Genomic DNA, 22,733 nt, shown 5'->3' on the forward strand with positions numbered 1-22,733 from the left:
CATCCTAGTGGGTGTGCAGTAGTATCTCTCTGTGGTTTTAATGTACACTTCCTTAATGACTAATGATGTTGGACATCTTTTCATGTGCTTATTTGCCATTGGCGTATCTTCTTTGCTGAAGTGATTATTCATATTTTTTACCCTTTTTTTTTTTTAGGGAACAAAATATTGTGCAAGTAAGTGCTCAACCTTCCCCTTCCCCTGCCTTCTGATGAGGTGTTGGTGTATTTGCGGCTCATTAAGGGCAGAGATGAGAAGAAGGGGCATGGGTCTAGAATGATCTATTTGGAACAGACCTGGGAGTGCTGGGGCAGGGGGAATGGAGGAATCCTGTTGGAGGGGAGAGGGAGGAGAGGAGGAGGAAGGCTGGGAGCTAAGAGGGAGAGAGGCAGCAACTGGGGAGAGGAGGGGTGGAGCTAGGGGATCTGCTGTGAGGATCCTCCCCTCCCCATCCACTGCAGAAAAGCCTAAGCTCTTCATGTCCACTCAGAGCTTTTGGAATTGGATCAGTGTTACTTTTGGCTATGTCACTACGCTGAGGTGGTGGGGGCAGGGGTGGGGTTGGGGAATGGTTTTACTTGAGTGTTACATAAACATTGAGCAGTTGTAGTTTTATTCTTGGTGTTGGCCTTAGCGACAGAAGGACAGCGATGGAGAGGAGCAGGGTGGGGAAGCATTTTAAAAAATAATATATATGAAAACATTTTTATTTTGCAGTAATTATTGGTCCATGAGAAGTTGTAGAAAAATATTCAAGGAGGTGTCATGTACCCTTCACCCAGTTTTCCCTGAAGGTAACCTCTTCCCTAACTACAGTATGATATAAAACCAGGAAATTGGCAGTGCTTACCCAGATTTCACTAGTGTTACCTGCACTCGCGTGTGTGTGTGAATATGAATAGTTCTGTGCAGTTTTATCACAGGTGGAGATTCATGTAACTAGCCCTACACTCAAGACACAGAACAACTATGGCACCTCAAGACTCCCTCAGGCTGTCCTTTATTGACCTCCACCCTCCTCTCTCCCTCTCCTCTCCTCCTCACCCCCAGCAGCCACTAATCTGATTTCCATCTCTACCATTTTGTCATTTCAAAAGTGTTTTGTAAATGGAATCTTACAGTATGTTGCCTTTTGAGTTTGGATCAGTGTTACTTTTCTCACTCAACACAATTCACTTGAGATGTGCCCAAGCTGTTGAATGTGTTAGGACGCTGTTCCATTTTATTGTTATTTCCTGGTGTGGATATACCACAGTTTGTTTAACCACTCACCCACTGAAGGACTTTTTTTTTTTTTTCCAGTTTTTAGCAATTGGGAATAATGCTGCTATGAACATTTGTGATCAGATTTTGGTGTGAACATAAGCTTTCATTTCTCTGTGACAGATGTCCAAGAATGTGATTGCTGTGTTGTATGTGAGTGTATATTTAGTTTTATAGGAAACTACCAAATTGTTTCCCAGAATGGCTGTACCATTTTACATTCCCACCAGCAATGTATGCATGATCTAGTTTCTCTGTATCCTTGTCAGCATTTGGTGTTGTCACTATTTTTTATTTTCATCGTTCTGATAGGTATGTAGTGATATCTGATTGTGGTTTTAATTGCATTTGGATAATGGATGATGATGTTTAACATCCTTTCATGAGCTTATTTGCCAACGTATATCTTCTTTGATGAAATGTATGTTCATGTCTTTTGCTCATTCACTGATTTTTTTTTAAATTTTTTTTTGTCCTCATTGACTTATATGAGTTATTTATATACTTCAGATTCAAGTCCTTTGTCAGATATATATTTTGCAAACATTTTCTCCAAGTTTATAGCTTCCCTTTCCATTTTCATAGCAGTGTCTTGTATCTTTTGAAGAACAAAAGTTTTAATTTTGATGAACTCTACTGGTTTTTGTTTTGTTATGAATGATGCTGTTTGTGTTTTATTTAAGCAGTCTTTGCCAAACCAAAGGTCACTGAGATTTTCTCTTTTGCTTTCTTCCAAAAGTTTGTGCTAATTACACATAATTATCTTCAGTGTTTGATTGTTGAAATGACCTACAGGACCCATAGTTTATACTCATATTTTATTACAGGTATTGCAGTGCCAGCAGAAGGAGGATATGCACTGCAGGGGTCTGAAGATCTCAGGTGGAGGCTTCTTTGAACTTCTACCACTCAGTTACCAGGATACACTTTGCTTTCCAGTCTCAAACCACTTGTGTACTGTGTATGTGAAGCCCCTCAGTATTGGAAGCCCAAGTGTGCTCAGGGTGGGGTCTTATATTTATATTGAACTGGTCACAAATGCACATTACAGCTATTTGACCAGCCTTAACTTTTAACATCCCCCAGACCTCATTAAGACTAGGTACAAATAATAAATTCAGTGCTTACTGAACGGTGTTGGCAGGCTGGTGGTCCTGCTCTGAAACAACTCATTACCCATGGTTTATTTTTTTATTTTATTTTTTAAAAAATATTTTATTTGTTTATTCATGAGAGACAGAGAGAGGCAGAGGCAAAAGGAGAAGCAGGCTTCTCATGAAGCAGGGAGCCTGATGCGGGACTTGATCCCAGGACCCCGGGATCATGACCTGAGCTGAAGGCAGACGTTTAATCGACTGAGCCATCCAGGCACCCTCAGCAGGTTCTTTATGCAGTTTCAGGATTTCTCAACATGATCTCTTCAGAAGCATAGAATTCTTACATGGCAGCTGAGAACCCCAAAGCTGAGTGTTCCAAGAGACATAAAATCCTGAGCCCAAATCTGGCCCAGTACTATTTCCTCTGTATTCTGTTGGTCAAAGTGGCTAAAGAGCTTGCCCAAATTTAAGGGCAGAGGACGAAGACCTTATCTTTCTATGGGAGAAGTTCCAGAGAATTCATGGCCATCCTTCATCTGCCACAATGGAACAGCCAGATTCCTCCTCTGAGACCCAGCCAAGGACTGATGAGTTGGGAGGGAAGGAGGAGACCACCAGGCAGAAGTTATAGGGCAGGTAGTCTGCCAAGGTAGGGCTTCCTTCAGGGTCAAGAGCCTTAGTATCTAGTCAAGGCTATTCCATGGCAAGTCTCTGTGCTCCCCCAGCCTGTTTTCCTTCTATAAAATAAGAGTTGATGATTTCCAGACTGTCCAGAACTGTACAGCATCCCACACATTTTACCTTGCCTGTGGCTGTGAGATTTCCTGCCTCATGAGACAACAGTCATGGAAACCAACATGTCCTGGGGTAGGAACTGCCACTCTTCTGAATATTTGCCATCCACCTTCCTAAAGTCAATCTCTGCCCAGCCACAGGGATGAGATATGGTGTCATACAAAGAGGCCTCATTAAGCAGTAATCCTCAAATATCGTAGGGTACTATTTATGTAAATTATTTTTAAAAACACAGTAGTATATCTGTATCAGCCAGAGTTCATGTCATCAGAGCTGGTATTTATAATGACCTTCTTCATTACCCATTCTGCATTCTCTGCCTTTAGAAAACACCTCAGCTGGTTGTGATTGTTTACTTAGTAGGGTGACCCAAATCTTCGTTCCTGAATGGTCTGGGCCATTAGCAGTTGTGCCTGACTTGGCTGTTAGAGTTTTCTATTGATTTTAATCACAGGGCATGGTAGTATAAGAGACTCCCTAAGGGATCTTCTGTATTCCAGACATATTTCCTTACCTCCATTGTGTAGGAGCAGCCCAGTTTGCCCTTGGTAATCAGGATCAATCACCTACATAACACAATGACTTCATTTGCTTGTTGGTTCAGAGGCATGAAGAGCCCGAAGTGGTCAGGTGGCAGTCTCAACTTCTAGTTTAGTGGAATCATTATTGTGCCTCCAGGGGCAAGCATTCCTCCCTTAGATCAGTGGAGCATAAGGCGGTGGGGATGGGAAGAAAAATTTTTGCTAGTAGATCATGAGGGAGAATAGTGAGTGGAGCCACTTCCATTTCCACTTCTTGATTCCTGGACCTATGAATCCTGGCTATGGGGAAAATAGCATCATATTGGATGGTGATTTCTGCATCCTGCGGGACACTGTGACAGTCCCTCAAGGTATTTCTACCCACCTGGCACCAAAACTGAGTCTTTGAAAGGCCCTTTCACCATTATGTCAAGCCACTGCCCTAGGATGATGGGAAACATGGTAAGATCAGTGGATTCCATGAGCACAGGCCCATTTCTTCACTCCACTTGCTGTGAAGTGAGTTCTTTCACCAGAAGTGGTGCTGTGTAGAACACAAGATGGTAGATAAGGCATTCTGTAAGTCCACAGATGGTAGTTTTGGCAGAAACATTGTGGGCAGGAAAAGGGAGTCCATATCCAGAGTAAGCTTTTATTTCCATAAGACCAAAGTGCTTGCTGTCATTTCCATGATGGAAGCTGTCCAACAGAATCAACTTGGGAATGGTGCAGTCTCTGCTGCTGGCAAGTGAGGCAGTGGCTGCAGCCAGGTTGGCCTTGGTGAATGGTCCCTGTTGCTGAGCCCATGCATAACCTCCATCCCTGTGGTCAGGGCCACTTTGTTCTGATGATAAGCGCATCGTGTGATGAGTGGGGTGGCTGAGTAGTAACCATGGAGTGGATCATCCTAGCCACTTGATTATTACAATCCTCCTCTGCTGAGGTCACCCTTTGGTGAGCATTCACACAGGACACAAATCATGTTTCTTAGCCTCCGAGAGGTCTATCCACATACCTCTTCCCCAAAATTCACCATCACCAATTTTCCAATTGTGTTCCTTCCAAATCCCTGATCATCTAACGAAACACTGGCTACAACCCATGAATCGGCAGAGACTCATGCCTCTGGCCATCTCTCCTCCCGGGAAAAAATAAACAACCAAGTTTATTGTTATTCTCCAAGATCATTCTGTCCCCTCACTAAATAGGTGAGTTGAGTGGGGATGCAGTGGAAGTCACTACCCCTGCATCCTTCAAGTCCCTGATGGTGGCAATAACCTCTGCAAACCTTCCAAGAAATATTGTTTTCCTAGGCAGAGGCAGTTCTAGTGGCTTCCACTTGGCCTTTCCCGCCATAATAGCCCTCACTCCACAGGTCAGGGAACCAATATGAGAATTCTGCCAGTTGCTGAGCATGTCTGTTCCAATTCTGGAACTGGACAAGTAACCACAGGGTGGCATCAGGGACCCACTGTGCCCACTGAGAGATGAACTGGAGCTAAAACTCCATGGATCACCTGTGCTCCATAAGCCCCTGCTCTGAATGGTGGGTTTCCAGGAATCAGTTCAGAGTCAGTGTCCAATAATCTCTGAAAGGTATAATTTCTTCTTTTTCTCCAACGCACAGCAGTGACCCTGGCAAATAGCTATTGGTCCCTTTGGGGAAGGCTAAGAGAAAGATTAACAAGATAAATTTTTGGCAGTTTAGTGGCGTCCTTCCTCAAGAGGACCTGGCCTTAAATAAAGGCCTTCCCTTTATTTAAGAAGTTCTGGGTCTGTGAAATGGCTTAAGCCTGGGAATTGAATGAAGGCTGTAACTCCCTGTTTTTATGATTCAAGTGAGACTTTTGTTCACCTGACCTAGAATTCTTCTACTAATACAGATCTAATAAGAGTTTAGTAGACTGCTCATCTCTTTCTCTTCCTGGGACACCATGATCAATGAGCCAACATCATAGGGCTCTGTGAGTCAGACTGTTCTGATTACTGCATTGACTCTGTTGTCTGTACTACCTTGCCTGTTGGTGATTGAGGGCCTTTGCTCAGCCCCTGCCACCTCATGATCCAATTGTCCCCATTGCATTTGGGGATCCCAATTTAGTAGCAATTCCGACTGTAGTTTTTGACCTATAGTAAAGAGAAGAGTGACCAGATTGTTCTTTCAGGGATGCTGGGGGCCCCTCACAAATTTATTTCTTACAGTCATGGGGAAAATTGGCTCTTCTGGACCCTTCTGGGGCGGGTGACCAGGTTTTGCATCATAAATGCACTCTAATATTACAATCTTCCTAAGCATTTGGATACTTTCCTCTACAGTATACCAAGGAAGCTCTGGCATTTCAACTTAATTTAGTATCGGCCACTTTTGGGTTCAGCTTTCAGTCAGCCAAAAAACCCATTAGAATACTTCCTAGCCCCTGGAGCTACAATAACCTGTAATCTGTACTCTCTGCTTAATAGGCCTACCTCATTAAATTTGGCCTGATCTAACTTTCTGTTCTTTCTGCCATCATCCCACATCCTTAATATCCATTCCACACATCACAGGGTGAGCAGAGAGGAGGCACTAGATCCATGTTGATGGTTGAAAAACCTCTCACAAGACCCCAAATTTGATTGTTGGCAACTGAAGACAGAGTATGTCAGTTCAGATGCTCTGGGTCAAAGTGAGGAGTGCAAGAAGTTTGTTGGGAGCAACGCCTATGGAAGATAAAGCAGGAGGACGCAGGCCTGGACAGAGGGAAACTCAGTCCATGATACAGCCCTGAGCAAGGCCTGGTCAACCCAGCGGGAGTTGAGAGCAAGGACTTGCCTTTTGAATAGTGCAGTGCTGAGTGGAGATGGCCAAGCGAGCCTCCTGCCTTGCTTAGTTATTGGGGGCTGCTCTGGAAGAGTGGGCTTTGGTTTCAACACCATGAATTAACAGAGAAACAGTAAATTATCATAACTTGTAAAGTCTTTCAATAACTCTGATTTCACTAGTTGAGAGATTTTGGAAGTTTGTGGCCTGCCAAGGGAGACTGAATAGTTCAGTCCTCTAGTACAGAGCTGTGGGAATTTTTGTAAATAACAGAGGGCACCTGTTTTCGTGCCAACTGACTCAGTCTATGAATAAATCTCTGCTTCCTATCTGCACTTGCCTGTTTAGTCAAGAATAATTGTAGAACATGCTGACCCCTGGGAGATTCCCATCTCCCCAGGGCACCTGAGGCTGGGGGGCTGCCCTCAGCTTCAGCCCACAGGAGCCCTGGCATCAGAGGGAAATGGAATCTGAAACATTCCTTGCCATGGTGGTACAATTTATTTTCCTTTTCCTTCCCGTGGTTCTTAGCCTTGCCCTTCATCTCCCAAAGAGATGCAATGGGACAAGAATAAATTTGTAAGCCAGGCTGAAAATTGGGTGAGCATAAAGAGCTAGAGTCTTGGAGCTCACAGGGATGCTCAGAATGGCAGTCACATGTGGAAAAATTTGAGCCCTGGAGACTGCATCTAACTCCTTATTTTGCTCTGCACTGGCTGTGAGATGTGGAAGTTCCTTTAACTTCTCTGTGCTTCCCAACTAATGTGATAATCACCGAATCTATCTTCCCAGGCTGAGAATGCAATGAGTTACTCTATGTAGAGAGCTCAGATCAGTCGGTGACAGGCTTAGTGAGGGCTTAGTAAATGTATCCTGTCATTATATCTACTAGCTGTTGAAATGCTGAAATAAAATAATTTCTCCATGCATTGGTAAGCCCTACCTACCCTACAGCACTGTCCTGATGGCCAAATGAAAGTTACTTGATGTCCCCCCCATCACAACCCAGTCCCCCATAGAACTCCCCAGAGGAAAATGGCTCCCAAAACTATATGCTCAGAATTCCTCCTGACAACCGATCCAAGTTTCAGGTGTTCAGGCAGGGGGCCACTAGCACCTCTGTAAAGGTGTCAAGAAGAGCACAGGGCTCTGCCCAGCTCTGAGCCCCTGAGGACACCTCATGGGCAGCCTTGCCATCCTGCCTGAGCCCCTTTGGGCTTCATTCCAGGCATCCTGGGGTGCATCACAGGCTACGGTTCCACTGTGGGGCCATGGTCTTCACGTCCTTCATTGTTGTCTGTTGTCCTAGGTTGTCTTTTGGGATCCGTTTCTTGGGTTTTACAGAGGAAGTTTCTTTGGGGAGTATGGGGGCTCAGGAGCGGCCAGGGGGAGGCTATTTTTTATGCAACTTAGGCATTAGTGGCATTCCCTGGGGACAGTGTTTTGAAGTCTCTGTCCCTACTCTCTAGCCTCTTCACCCCAGTGGTATGGGACATACGCCTCCTTTTTTTTTTTTTAATTTTATTTTTAAGTAATTTCTACACGCAATGTGGGGGCTCGAACTCACAACCCCAAGATCAAGAGTCACGTCCTCTGCCAACTGAGCCAGCTAGGTGCCCCTGCCTCCTTCTATCTTTGCCAGTCCCTCCCATGGGGCTTTCCTTGAGTGTTTGACCAGCTCCCTTAGCCGCAGCTTCCCCGCCAGCTCCCAGGTGGCTCCTAGGCTCCGCCCTTCTGCAGGCCCCGCCCACACCACACCTGCTGGCCAATCCTGGGCTCCGCTCTGCGCGCATCACAATAGCGCCCTTGGGACCGCCTCCTGCAGTCCTGCCAGGGCCGAGTATTGCCATGGGGACCACAAACAGCCTGGGCCAGTAGGAGAGAGGAGGACTTTCCCCAGAGGAAGCGGCCTCACCTGGGGAGACACTCACACGTACCCAAGGAGCAGGTGAGCGGCTGAGGGGCTGCGAGAGCACGAAAACAAGTCTTTCAGAGCCCCCCATAGCCCTCCTTGTTGGTTACTGAAGATTTGGGCTGTCCTTCCTGTCTCCTCACCCGTGTCACCTTTCCAGATTCCTTCTGCTTCTCGTACCCAGGCCTCGCAGGTCCTTGACTCTTTGTCCCCGACACCAAAGTTGTTTCTTCCCCAAAAGTCATTCCTTTCTTCTTCGTCAAAGTAATAACATTCTTTGGGCGTCTTGAGCAAAGCGCTCTGAGCTGAGTCCCCTGAGGCCCTTTTCCTGTTGTCAGACATTGGATTGGAGGGGAGAGTCTGGCCCAATTCTGACCTGTAGGACTGGAGACCTGGGACTGGGTGTGTGTGGTCTGGGAGTGTTGTCTCGGGGAAGTGACGTGTGGAGCTGTGGTGCCCTCCGTGACCACCAGGAAGGAAGAGCTTCTTGGGGAGGTGGACTTTCAGTGGCTGAGAAGTTGAACTGACTCCCCACAGGTGATACCCATTTCTAAGCCCCGGTCACACCTCCAAGCTTTCCACTTTATCTCACCTTCCCTCTTCCTTGAAGCTCTTTTCCCACTTTGCTTGAGGTGACATTCCTCGGTCTTTTCTCAGTGGGCCCCCTGAACCTCACCTTCTCCACAAGGGATGGTGGCAGTACCACAGGATTAGCCCTTGGATCTTTCCTCTTCTCTTCATCCTGCTAAGTGAAGTTATTGAGGCTGTGGGTTCAAATCCTGTGGGCTGACTCTCCAAACCTCTGTCTCCAGTCTGTTTTTCTGGACACAAGGCCCAAACAGCCAACTACCTTATATACATCTACATGTGGCTGTCTAATAACTATCTCAGATTGAGCATGTTCAAAACAAAATTACTGGTTATGCTTCAAAAAACATGAACATCCATTAGCATTCCCTATTTCCAGGAAAGGAGCCAGCTTTACCTGGAGACCCAGGCCTGTTTTCTATCCCATCTCTTATCTGGTCCATGTCTAAATCCCATTGCTCCCCACTGCTCTAAACTACTGCAAGAGCCTAAGAAGGGATCCCCCTGTTGTTTCTCTGGATTCTAATCAACTCTCCCTACTTTTTAAAAAAAAATATTTTATTTATTTATTTGACAGAGAGACAGCGAGAGAGGGAACACAAGCAGGGGGAGTGGGAGAGGGAGAAGCAGGCTTCCCGCTGAGCAGGGAGCCTGATGCGGGGCTCAATCCCAGGACCCTGGGATCATGATGTGAGCTGAAGGCAGATGCTTGATGACTGAGCCACCCAGGCACCCCATCTCTCCCTACATTTTAAATGAGAACACATCACTGTGACCTGGATGGCTGGTACCCTCCTACCTCCCCTGCTTCCTTGCTTGGCTCACACTTGCCCCTATGCAGTCTCCTAATGTAACAAGCTCATTGTTACCTCCAGTACTTTTGCCTTCTTCGACCATCATATCTAAACCTGCCCACTGGTCTAAGGCACTCCCAAGAAGGCACTACTCCAAAGAAAGAAATACTGCTAATAAGCATGTGGAATTGTTTTCAGTTTAACAGTTGTGGTTGAATTACTGGCTCTGGACATTGAGCTAGGCAGGTGGCTTGCTCTGGCCAATGAAACTCTTGTGGCTGTAATGTGAGCAGAGGCTTTTTCTCATGTGTTTCTGCCATTGTGAGCAGAAGAATGTGCCCAGGTTGTCCATTGGCCCCAGGAGAATTAAAGACCCAGGGAACAGACCTGAGCCCATCCTGAGGCCAGACAAATCCGAGCATATTGGCTGACACCCAGCCACCCCACAGATTCATGAATATGAAACAAAGTCTTATATGCCACAGAGACTTTGTGGCTGGCTGTTACAGAGCATGATTCTAGCAATAGTCAACTGATATACTTTCATGGGAACTTTTGTAATTCACAAAGACATACAATGTTTCATCTAGGAAACTGGCAGTGATTTATAGAGATACAGAGATAGAGACTATGAAATATGCATTTGGCAAAGGTTCAGGAAACAATAAGAGTGTAAATTGGTAACAACCTGTTTGAAAGTCTTTTTTTTTTTTTTTAAGTGGACTCCATGCTGGGCATGGGGCTTAAACTCATGACCCTGAGATCAAGCTCTGAGCTGAGATCAAGAGTCAGATGCTTAACCAATTGAGTCACCTTGGCGCCCTCCTTGTTTGGAAGTCTTATTTGGCTATCTGTGTCAAAAAAAAATTTTTTTTAAAGATTTTATTTATTTATTTGACAGAGACACAGCCAGAGAGGGAACACAAGCAGGGGGAGTGGGAAAGGGAGAAGCAAGCTTCCCACGGAGCAGGGAGTCCGATGTGGGGCTCGATCCCAGGACCCTGGGATCATGACCTGAGCCAAAGGCAGATGCTTAATGACTGAGCCACCCAGGCGCCCTCTGTGTCAAAATTCTCATACTAGCTCAATAATTCTATTACTAAAAATTTATTCTAAGAAACAATTAAGGGCATGCACAAGATAATTACTGACAAGGGCATTCACTAAAATGTTATTTCAAAGGGTGGTGAAATGTAAATGTTATCAGGGGACATTGTTGCTTTATAATTTCCAAATGATGCACACTAGAGTACTTCTGACAGAAGCATCTGTTATGTTGAATGCTTGGCAATGTGCCAGGCAAGTAGGTCTCTGAGGGAGGACTGAGTCCCATGTGTCCATGGCCCACCTTCTGTCCCATTGTCCAGAGTTCACCCTCAGGTCTGGCAACATGGAGAGAAGCTCAATCATGGCTGTTTGCTCACCTACCCTGTTCCTGGGGGAGCAGAAATTCTGCCCTGAAGAAGTGGAGGCAAAAGCAGAAACAGGAGGGATTTTCCAGCAGGGAGGGGGTGCAGATAGGTACTGGGGCTCTGGCAGGAGCCTAGAGCTACAGTGGGAAGGGAACAACATTGTTCTAGGGAAGCTACAGAAACATACTGTACTGATTTCCCAGGCATGCTCCCACGTGATCAATGAGTGCCCTTGATGAAGCACTTACCCATGATCTTAGTTGATCTCCAGACTGGGGCTGAAACAGACAGCAGTCATCAAAGCTCAAAGGGACAATCTTCCTTCAGGTCTCCAAGTGAAAACGAGATATAACATCATGATGCTGTGCTGTTCTAAGTTCTTTGTACACGTTAATTCATTTAAGATTCATAACAAGCCAAAATGGTGAGGCCCTCACCATTATTCTATGAAAAGGGAGAACAGAAATGTAGGCCACGGCTAGCTTGTGGCAGAGCTGGGACATGAACTCAGGAGTGTGTCATTCAGGTTTCATACGCTCAGCCACTATGGCTTGGATCCCAGCTGGCTGTCAGTGGCTCTAAAACACCTTCTCTGCCTCATTGCCTTGCTCTGGAGAAAGGAGCAGACTGAGGGCTGGGAACAGGTGGATTGTCCTGGCTGGCCACATCAGGGACTGCTGCAACATGTAAGATTACTTCTTAATACCAAGATTCCTTTGGAGCAGGGCTGAAGCAGAGGATGATCCTGGAGAAGTGCGAGCTACAGACTTCTCCCCAGGTATGAGCCCAGTCATCTGTTGTCTCATCCTGGGGGCTGGGGGCGGGAGGGAGCAGGAAGCATGCTGGGCTATCACTGAGTCTTTATTTTCTTCTCCCCCAGAGCCCAGGCCTGTCTCTGTCTATTCATGGAGTTTGTAAGTCAGCGTGAAGGCTCATTGACTGAGGATGTGTGACTTTGTTCCCCCTGGACGCTGAGGGCAATGCAGTACCAATGCACAATGCAACGACATACAAGTCTCTATGGATTCTTGAAACACAGGTCAGTGCCCCAGCCCCAGTCCTGTGGTGATTTGCTTATTTCGCTTCCAAAGAGTCCTAGGAGTCCTTACCCAGTTCCCTGGGACACTCTTTTTTTTTTTTTTAAATTTTATTTATTTGAAAGAGATAGAATGAGAGACAGAGAGCACAAGAGGGAAGAGGGTCAGAGGGAGAAGCAGATTCCCCGCTGAGCAGGGAGCCTGATGCGGGACTCGATCCCGGGACTCCAGGATCATGACCTGAGCCGAAGGCAGTCGCTTAACCGACTGAGCCACCCAGGTGCCCTCCCTGGGACAGCCTTACAGGTAATGTTAGCTGATGCTAAGAATCCTGTACCCATGAGTCTTTTTTTGTAGCATCCTTTGCTTAGTATCCAACCAGTCCCTTCCACTCTGGCTTTGAGACAGTCCTTTGTTGGACATGCAATTTCTGGCTTTTAGCTTATAATGGATCTTCTGGCAAGTATGGTAGGAAAGCAGAAACCATCTGCTGAAGATAAGACTGAGTCTTTAAGTTATAACAGTAGCCAGCAATATCAGAATGAAGAGAAGTAACCTTTTGTGGGGTTTGATACAGAACATCACAAGGATGTTCCCAGGGGACATGAACACATTGACAGAGCCAGGCTTTTCAAGTCATCCTGTAAAGCGTACAAACTCTAAAATGTTTTTATTAATATAATATTTTATTAATGCTTTGTACATTTGCCTATACAAAATTAGCCTCTGAATGACTGAACTTCACTTTTAGATTTTATAGCTTTTCCTACCCTGTGGGCTGGCTAAATAAGTCAGCAGGTCAACTCCTTAATGTTGCACTAATACAAAATGTAGAGCTAATGGAACATAAAGGATAGCACTGGGCCTGTTATGTCGAGGGTCTCTTGCATGTGATTGCCATGTCAGGGTGGTTAAGGTTGAGGGAGCAAGCCTCGGGGGCCTAGTGGCTGGCCAGGAAACACCAAAACACCAAAATTGGGTGTAAAACCATGCTGACAGTCTTAGTTTTTTTGAGCTTAGTGTCTGATTATAAGGAAAACAACATCTAAAAGGCTTGTCTGAAGAGACTGGCCTCTTGGTTGGGGCTGAATCCTAAGTATTTGAGAAGAAGACCTAGGCACAAGGCCATGGGTAGAGAATGTCCTAGGGCATATGAAGCTAGCCCTTTCAGGATATAACACAAATGTAGTAAAACTACAAAGAAAACCAATCGAGGAAATCATTACAACTGAAGATAAAAGTGGACTTGAGGATGGGTCAAGGGGTTATGTCCATATCCAAGGCCAATGGTTTGTACCCTTGAGATGTAGACTCAGGCACACAGAGGATGTCTGAGATAATAGTGTGTTCTCTTTCATAGACTGAGTCTTTACTTATGAACACATTGGCCCATATTTATTAGTGCTCTTTATATCTTACCTTTATAACGTCTCATGTACAAAATATCACATGTATTCTTTTAAGATGAGAAACGTGATTACACACAAAAACTTGAATCGCAATAAAATCTGTGCAATCCAAGGATACAACTATTGAGTCTCCCTGGCATAAATGTCCTATGCAAATATGGTTCAGGAGAAACTTATCATCAAGATGAGTTAAGGAAAAAGAACCAGCAAAGGATCACTTTGAAGATACTGCCCAAAAAGAGAAATAAAGGGTACACAAAGGGACGAGGGAGAAGACTGTTGCTGCGAGGTACATGGAAAGCTTGACCAAACGTCTTGTATCACATGACACAAGCTGATAAAGGAGTCACCTCTGCAAACAAGGGACACATGTTGTGAGACAAGAGCTGAGGGGAAGGTGGCAGGACCTCAGAGGAAGTGAAACGTGATCTGGCAGAGCTCAGGGATGGGGAAGCCCAACTGGGAAATGATGTCCTCTGGGAGCAGGCAGTGGGGAAAGGAGAAGGGAGTTGCTGTTTTCCGTGATGCAGCCTTAGACATTTGGCTCTTCAAACTGTGTGATCTATAACTATGATTTGAAACATTTACAGAGAGCCTCTTTCTTCACTCCCACCCAGTGTTGGAGTCCTCCGAGCGGCCTTGTGCCTTCTGCACCCAGCTTGACTTCTTTGAGGTCTCTTGAGCGATTCCCTGGGTGAGGCGGAGTCCCGTTCTCAGGCACATTCAGAAGCCAGAGAACCAGTTTTGGACATTGCTGACAGGTTGTGAAGGACTTTCCTAATTCCAGGAGGTGGGCCAATAGAGCCCTCTTGACTCAGATGTTATTTTTCTGGAAAGATTTTATGAATACATCTGGGAGCTGGCTTTTGGATTCCAGCCTTGTGGGTTTTTCAAAAGGTAATTCTGGGGCGCCTGGGTGGCTCAGTCGGTTAAGCGACTGCCTTTGGCTCAGGTCATGATCCTGGAGTCCCGGGATCGAGTCCCGCATCTGGCTTCCCACTCAGCGGGGAGTCTGCTTCTCCCTCCGACCCTCCCCCCTCTCATGTGCTCTCTCTCTCTCATTCTCGCTCTCTCAAATAAATAAATAAATAAAATCTTCAAAAGGTAATTCTGCTGCTTTACCCTTCTAGAGTCACAGGAATGCTAAGGAGTCTGCTCACATGTCTGCAGCAGCTGGGAGGCCCAGTATAGGACTGCTCTGCAGTGGAGGAGGCTTTCATTAGGACAAGCTGTTCTCTCCCCTCGCCCCATGGCTCCCTACTAGCTGGTCCTAGATCTCTGCTTTCTGGGGCTCCAGGAACCTTCTAGGCTCCCTCTCCTGGGCTTTTCCCTTGTTTCCTAATCTAAGCTTCTCACACCCCAAATTCCTGGTCCCTCCCAGGTGGTACAGCTTTGGTCCCTAGCTTCATAGTCCCTGACCTCAAGGCCCTCTTTATCCTGTCAAAAATACCCTGGCCGTCTTTTCCCCAGGACCCTGGCCCTCCAATCAAGTCTCCTATTTCTTTCTGTTCTGGCTCATTGCTTCTGGACATCTGAGCACTGAATTAAAGATGGGGATGTGGGGACCTGGAAGTGATGCAGAGACAAAAGTTTAGGTTATATACCATTACCATGGAGACATCCGGTCATGTGCTCTGGGTGCAGCTTCATGGGGTGGGACCAGATATAGACCAGGAGGAGTGCCAGACTCCCCCCCATATAGTGTTTCTGAGCAGCTCCTCCTGGGTCTCTTCTCTCCCCCTAATCTTCCCAGACCATTGGGTCCCTGCGAAGCATCAGGTTCCTGGGGTTCAGTGAGGAATTGGGAAGCTTCACGATCAAGGAGCTGCCCCACTTCTAGCTCTGTGTGTGAGGGAGGCAGAACAAGTATCAGATAAGGCGCCCATCATAGGACAGGTAGAGCAGAATAAACACCAGCTAAAGGAGATCATTGGAGGACCCTCAGAATCAAAGGCCAGAGTGAGAGAAGTGAGGAGGTTCACTCCGCATCAGGGAAGACCAGAGAGTGGAAAAACAAGTCTTGGAATGGAAGCGCATGAAGAGGACTGGATGTACTAGAGACCCATGTGGCCCCAAGAACTCAATACCTCTGACTCTGGCTTAAAAGAGGTCCAAGCTGTCAAGCTGTGGTGAGGTCAGGGCTTTTAATGAAATGGCATCTGTTAAGGAGGACTGGGTGACTTAAGGGCTACCCTGCCCAAGGATCCATGGCCTGGGCCAGTTTCTTGATGTGTTCTGGAAGCCAATGCTTATTACCACTTTATTCTTGGAGACATGGAGTGAATCAACAATGAACTGAGCCAAAGTCTAAAAATATATGCATAGAAATGTAACAAGTGCTGAGAATATGGCCAGATTGTGAATAGAAGGCTAAAGCAGCAGAATTACCTTTTGAAAAACCCACAAGGCTGGAATCCAAAAGCCAGCTCCCAGAAGATATATTCATAAAATCTTTCCAGAAAAATAACATCTGAGTCAAGAGGGCTCTATTGGCCCACCTCCTGGAATTAGGAAAGTCCTTCACAACCTGTCAGCAATGTCCAAAACTGGTTCTCTGGCTTCTGAATGTGCCTGAGAACGGGACTCCGCCTCACCCAGGGAATCGCTCAAGAGACCTCAAAGAAGTCAAGCTGGGTGCAGAAGGCACAAGGCCGCTCTTGCTGATGCTCCAGAGGGGCATGCTAGCCTGCAGAGGTTCACAGGACCAGAGTGAACAGCAGTGAAGGCCTTAGATATGCAGAAAGGAAGAGGGAAAGGGAAGGTAAGAGAAAGTGCAGAAATACAAAGCAAAAAGCAAAACCCATCAAAGCAAGTAAAAACTTACAAGGAGAAGAGTCAAGAGTAGGAAAAATGACAAAACTGTGGCTCCATCTGGAACGTAGGCAAGCATCTTTGGTACCAGAGAGCCCTTGCCCTCCCCACCTCTGCTAGGGGCCACAGGGCAAACTCTGGTCAAGGGCAAGACAGAAGTGACAGCTCCAAAATTGTCATAGCAGTGCATCTCGAACTGAAGTGTTTCAAAGACAAGCAGTGTAAAATCATTTCTAGGAAGACATGGGGGTGGGGTCTCATGGTGACACTTTCTTTCTTTTTCATGGAGTAGAATATGGGCTCAAAGCGGGGCCTCCCCCTGGCCTTTATTTCATTTAGGGATTGAGAAGTTTAGTGTAAATGTAATTCTTTTCAAGAATGTTTTTCCCTCCCAATTTCTAGAATTTATTGTGAAGTGAAAGTTTTATGAATCTGTGTCAACGATATCTTAGGTTTAAAGATCTCCCTATTTGTGCATCTGTGGCTTCATGTGAAAAAAAAATTTCAAAATTAAGAATAATAAAAAAGAATGCTTTTGTTCTATGTTATTTTAAAGAAGCTCCCCTAGAGAGTCTGCTGTGCCCTGTGGGATGGGCACCATTCATCCTGTCAAAAGGAACTGGGATGTGAAGAATTTGGAGTTCATGACCATGTTTCTGCTGGACCCTTGACAAAGCACTTTACCCATCATCCCATTTGTCCCTCAGGACTGTGCTGTGAGGGAGGTGGGTTTCCTGAGGGCCACTGAAGTTATCACACCTCCTCCTCCACAGCAAGGGCAGTGGTCAGGAGAGCCACACTGGAGAGCTCCTGGTGCTTCACCTCAGTCAGAACTTACAACCACCAAGGCCGAGAGGTCCTATCTTCCAGCTCCCAGGACTCCCCTGTGCTCGTCCTTGGTGCGCTGCCTCAGCCTCGATCTCCTCTGTCTCAGTCCCCCCAGTGATGGGTGAGGGGGCCCAGCAGAGTCACTTCTCCACAGAGTCACTTTCTCCACCAAATATTTGATCACGGAGGGGGTTGTGAGCTCAGACACTGCTCTGTGGGTGATGGAGTTTATCATCAGCATTTGCCCCGCAGAGGGGGGTGCCCTGCACTGTCACCTCACCCCAGATGCTGCAGCACCTGAAACTGTGCAGGTTCTTATTGTTTCCATGAATTCTCTTTTCAGTTTTCTTAGGCTCTTTCTGCTTTCCCTGTGTTCTTGTCAGAGCACTTTCTTTAAGGTCAGAGAGGTGGGGGCAGTGACCTCAGGGCCAGTGGGGCTGCAAGGGAACCCAACACATTGCATCTAGAGGCCACCCCTGACTCCCTGAGCCCAGAGCTACCTGCCCCTTTCCCAGTCCCTCTTCAGCCTGCTCCTGGAGGCAAGCACTCTTGCTTTCATGTTGTCAGGATGCCCTTGGGAGCCCCTGGCCAAGGCTGATTTTTCTGTCATCCTTCCAGGGCACTTTTTTGTTGACACAATGGTAGGACATCTTTCCCTGCCCTCTGCACTGTTGGTCTAACCCCCGACTGACCAAAAAGCTGCCTGGCACTCAGTTTGACTGCTGTCTAAAAGGACAGGCTCAGAATTTCTGAGATCAACCCTCAGAAGACAGTTGTCTTGGTTGCCTGGGACTGGGTTCTCTGACTGACACTGGCAGTGAATTAATTCCTTCTGCAAGCTCTTGACTATCTCTCCAATGGATGACCTGGCTAGCAGCTCCCTGGTTAACTAAATAACTAATGTCTTCTCACAAGGTGCTGGGCCCATGTCTGCTGTGTCTGAGCTGGGAAGGCCAGAGAATGCTGACGGCCCCCTCCTCATGCTCTGCCTCTGTTGGGATCTCAGGGGTCCTCAGAAGCAGGTCTATCTTGAGGAGCACTCTTAATTGGAGGCCCATGGAGCCTAAAGGTGCCTGACATCACATTCAGTGTTGTGTGTGGAGATGATGTATTCAGAATTGTGCATGGATGACAATGTGCATTTTCTGAGGAGACGGCCAATAACATTTGTTGAGTTCTCAAAGGGTCTAGGAGCCATGAGAAGTTACGAATCATTTATCTAAGGAGACCCATCCATCTCAGAAAGGCCCAAGATTGACTCTCTGGATCCTTTTTCATTCCTGTTCCCAGACACCAAAGGGACAGGGAGGGGACGTGCAGGGAACCTTGTGGCCTGGGCTGAACAAGAATGTGGGAGGCAGTTCAGGACCCTGTGGTCTTCTGGGTCCCATTCAGGGTCCTGCAAAAATGACTTAATGACCCCCCATCAAGGATCATCAAGCTTCAGGGGTCCATGAAGTACACTGCTATAGGTGGGTGTGGGATTCCCACAGAGGGTCCAAGTCTGCTTGTACTGTGGTTCTGGAATAGTCCAGAGTGGCCTGAGGCTGACTCCTGAAGTGGCTAAAGCATATAACCATGTTGCTGTTAGGCTTGTGCACATTTACTTTGGGATTCACCCAGTTTCCCTTGGCTCCAATCTCTTGTAGTGAGTCAGCTGGTTTCCTGGGCAACTGGATTTTACTATTAGGTGACTTTTTAGACACAGCAACAGCCAGGCAGCCAAAATCAGAAACTCCCTATCATGTACCTTACCAATACTGGGGACTTCGGTGGGGGCTAAAATCTTTGTATGTGGCCTTTCACTGAGCTGGAACCTTGACGGTGGAAGGCCAGGGAGCAGGGGGTACCTATTCGGAGGCTGTCTCACTTTCACAAGTCCTAGAAGACATTTTTCTTTGCTTTTGTATGTTACAAATATCCTTGGCTGACACCTAATTTGTCTTGCAAGTGACTCCAAAATGTTACAATGCTATTTGGCTATCCCGTAGGGGTATTTTGGTAAAAAACACCACTGAATGGTACCCAATGACTGATCATGGGATTTGTGACACAAAAGCCTACTTATTCCTACACACAAACTGGCTGGAAACTTGTTGCTTGCTTGCTTGCTTGCTTGCTTGCTTGCTTTCTTTCTTTCTTTCTTTCTTTCTTTCTTTCTTTCTTTCTTTCTTTCTTTCTTTCCTTTTTTAAGATTTATTAGAGAGAGAGAAAGAGGGAGAGACTCTCAAACAGACTCCCCACTGAGCATGGAGCCCAGTATGGGGCTCCATCTCATGATCCTGAAGACATGACCTGAGCCAAAACTAAGAGTCGGACAGTCAACCAAGTGAGCCACCGAGGCGCCCCAGAAACTTGTTGCTTTCTTTTAGGATTGCCCCTGATGTTGCCCAGTGTCCATTCTGGCCCATCAGTTTCTCCTCCAGGGAAAAAGAGATCAGGTAACTTACTTCAAGTAGGAAAAAAACTGGGCCTTGACTTAAAACAGAAACCCTAACCACTTAAGGGGAATTCTAGATTGCTTTTTTCTTTCCTCATGCCTCTTCACTTCATGCTTTACAGGAGACCCAGAAAATGGACTAGTGCTACGGACTAGCAGGTGAGTTAGATCAAGACATTGAGGCTATAGGTCTCCTTGATTAAGAGGTTTTTGAAAAAGGACTGGGAGTCGGGTGAAGCAGGCATGGCACTCAGCTTAGGGACATTTAAGAGGCTGTCAAAAAACCCTGTAATCCAGCCAATGTGTTGTTCTGGTGGTGGAACAGTGGATTACCCTGTGCCTGGCAAAATGGAGCTCGTGAATCTGGCTGTCTTCCCCCATCTGACTGTGGTGCTGGGCCCTTGGCTTGCTCTCTACCACCTGGTTCTTCATTTATGAAGTTACCTCCACATTTATGAAGTACACTTGGGATATCCACAAAGAGCTTCTCATCTTCTTGGTGTCCTCACTCTTCCTGGGCTTTGGAGTCCTCTTCCCCCTGCTCTGGGTTGACATCTACATATGAGCTCCCAAGGGTTCCAACCAGGAAGCCTCAGTGAATCCCTGCTTTTGTAAATTAATTTTTTTTTACTGTTGCTAGAAGTGTCCCACCTGCTGCTCACAATAAAGGCAGATGTGTGACTGAAAAAAACCCCAAAACAACCTAACCCTGTAATGAAGATAATATTTTAATGTAATCTTTTTTTAAAAAGATTTATTTGAGAGTGAGTGAGAGTGAGAGAGATCACAGAGGGAGAGGGAGAAGAAGACTCACTGCTGAGAGGAGAGTCCGATGCAGGGCTCGATCCCAGGACCCTGAGATCATGACCTGAGTTGAAGGTAGACGCTTAACTGACTGAGCCACCCAGGTGCTCCTTAATGTAGTCTTTTTAAAAAATCAAAACTAATTCCAAAAAGCCCATGATAAACAAAATGTCATTTTAGATAAAGAAGGCTCAGTAACAGTGCCATGCTCAGCTGTAGTGGAATTTGAGGCTGAAGGAAAAATCAGTGATGCTGATCCTGTTTTTATTTAAAACTGTGTAGATGCTGAAAGGGCCACCCCCAGGTGACACTCGAAACAGATGGAGATGTGCAGGGATGGTCCCAGGTTTGATGGACCATCCAGGGGTGCTGCTCCCACAGCTCAGTGTTTACATTAATGGAACATTACATTAATGTTCTTACTAGGCTGCCTTCTTCAACATAACCTCACTCTCCTAAGAAACTCTCATAAACAACTTTATTGTTCATTCTAACAACATCTGGAAAGACACATCAACTCCTCAATAGGAAGCAGGAAACAACAGTTTAGACATTAAAACACTTTGAACCTTTGCCTTGCTATGTCCACCAATCCTAAACTATCATATCATGAGCTTATGCAGTTCTAAGCCCTCGAGTTGAAACACCCACACTAAACCAGACTTCAAAGTCTCAAAACATCTTGGCCTTGCTTTTTCCAACCAACATGCCCCACAACACTCTGTTGAGGTAGTTGGTGTTCTCCCTTCTCAGTTTCATCTTATGGAAAGAAAAGGAGGGAAAGAAGGAGGTGGGGGAGGAGAGAGGGAAGGAAAGAAAAGGAGGAAGACGGGAAAGGAATGAAGAAGAAAAGAAAAAAGAAACAATGGGTGTATCAGATGAGTTTCTTTCTATTCTTGGTCTTCTATTTATTATGCAAACAGTAAAAAGAAGTCAAGAGAAAAATAATTACCTAAGATGCAATCTTGTGGAGGAATTAAATTTGTTTTTTCTTCTCTTTTCCAGTATCTGTTAAAACCATTAATAATTTAAAATAATCAGAAGAGATCATAAGTAAATTTTTATATTCCGCATATTTTTAAGTGAAATAAAAATGGAAAAACCCTGAAGCCACACCCAGCACAGGCAGAGGGAGTAGAGACGGATGGAGTAGCTATGCCTGCACTGGTTTGGGAGGGATCGTGTCATCCCTGAGCTAAATCTGAGAATAAAATCAAGATTTCAGTGAAACCTGTCCCTCTAATCTGAATGTCTCCTTCCCAGTGTTACAGCATGGGGGTTTATTGAAAGAACATATCCTGGGGCAGCCTGGGTGGTTCAGTCAGTTAAGCTTCTGCCTTCAGCTCAGGTCATGATCCTGGGGTCCTGGGATTGAGCCCCACATCGGGCTCCCTGCTCAGCGGGAAGCCTGCTTCTCCCTCTTCCTCTGTGCGCTCTCTCTCTCTCTCTCAAATAAATAAATAAATAAATAAATAAATAAATAAATAAATAAATTATTAAAAAAAAAAACAAGAAAGAACATTTCCTGACATTAATATCTGAAAGAAGTTTGTTTGAGTGGTCACCTGTCTCAAGAATAAGACAAATAGAAATAACTCTCATAATTTATAATTGAAGAAACAGAAGCCTAGAGACAAAAATATTAGTATCTGTTCCCAAAATGTTAGTATAAACCCCCATATACAGCATCATTTACACTTCAGTGAACTTCTGGTAAGTGACATCTTTTTAGGGTTCATTTTTATCCTTTGAAGAACTGAGATGAAATCTCTGCAGCATTTCTTATTTATTTATTTATTATTTTTTATTAACATGTAATGTATTATTTGTTTCAGGGGTACAGGTCTGTGATTCATCAGTCTTGCACAATTCACAGCGCTCACCATAGCACATACCCTCCCCAGTGTCCATCACCCAGCCACCCCATCCCTCCCACCCCCTCCACTCCAGCAAACCTCAGTTTGTTTCCTGAGATCAAGAGTCTCTTATGGTTTGTCTCCCTCTCTGGTTTCGTCTTATTTCATTTTTCCCTCCCTTCCCCTATGATCCTCTGTCTTGTTTCTCAAATTCCTCATATCAGTGAGATCATATGATAATTGTCTTTCTCTGATTGACTTATTTCGCTTAGCACAATACCCTCTAGTTCCATCCACGTTGTTTCTCTACAGCATTTCTTCCTGCGTTAAAGCACACTGATTGGGAGCAGGGCAGCCATGTACCCA

General features: G+C 45.8%; 1 protein-coding gene across 3 annotated transcripts in view; it reads left to right on the forward strand.

Annotated features, from left to right (window-relative positions):
* Positions 1-2,153: 2,153 nt before the first annotated feature.
* Positions 2,154-22,733, forward strand: part of RASGEF1A (RasGEF domain family member 1A) — a 143,122-nt gene continuing 122,542 nt past the window's right edge. The window contains exons 1-3 of one of the 3 annotated variants that reach the window (XM_027589537.2): positions 2,154-2,224; positions 11,908-11,960; positions 12,063-12,221. The gene's annotated coding sequence lies outside the window, so the exon portion shown is untranslated. Of the gene's footprint in view, positions 2,225-8,313; positions 8,425-11,907; positions 11,961-12,062; positions 12,222-22,733 lie in introns of those variants that run through there. The other 2 variants (XM_027589530.2, XM_027589547.2) reach the window with 2 other exon arrangements.

The sequence above is a fragment of the Zalophus californianus genome, chromosome 15 (genome assembly GCF_009762305.2).
Source record: "Zalophus californianus isolate mZalCal1 chromosome 15, mZalCal1.pri.v2, whole genome shotgun sequence".
Classification (NCBI taxonomy): domain Eukaryota; kingdom Metazoa; phylum Chordata; class Mammalia; order Carnivora; family Otariidae; genus Zalophus; species Zalophus californianus.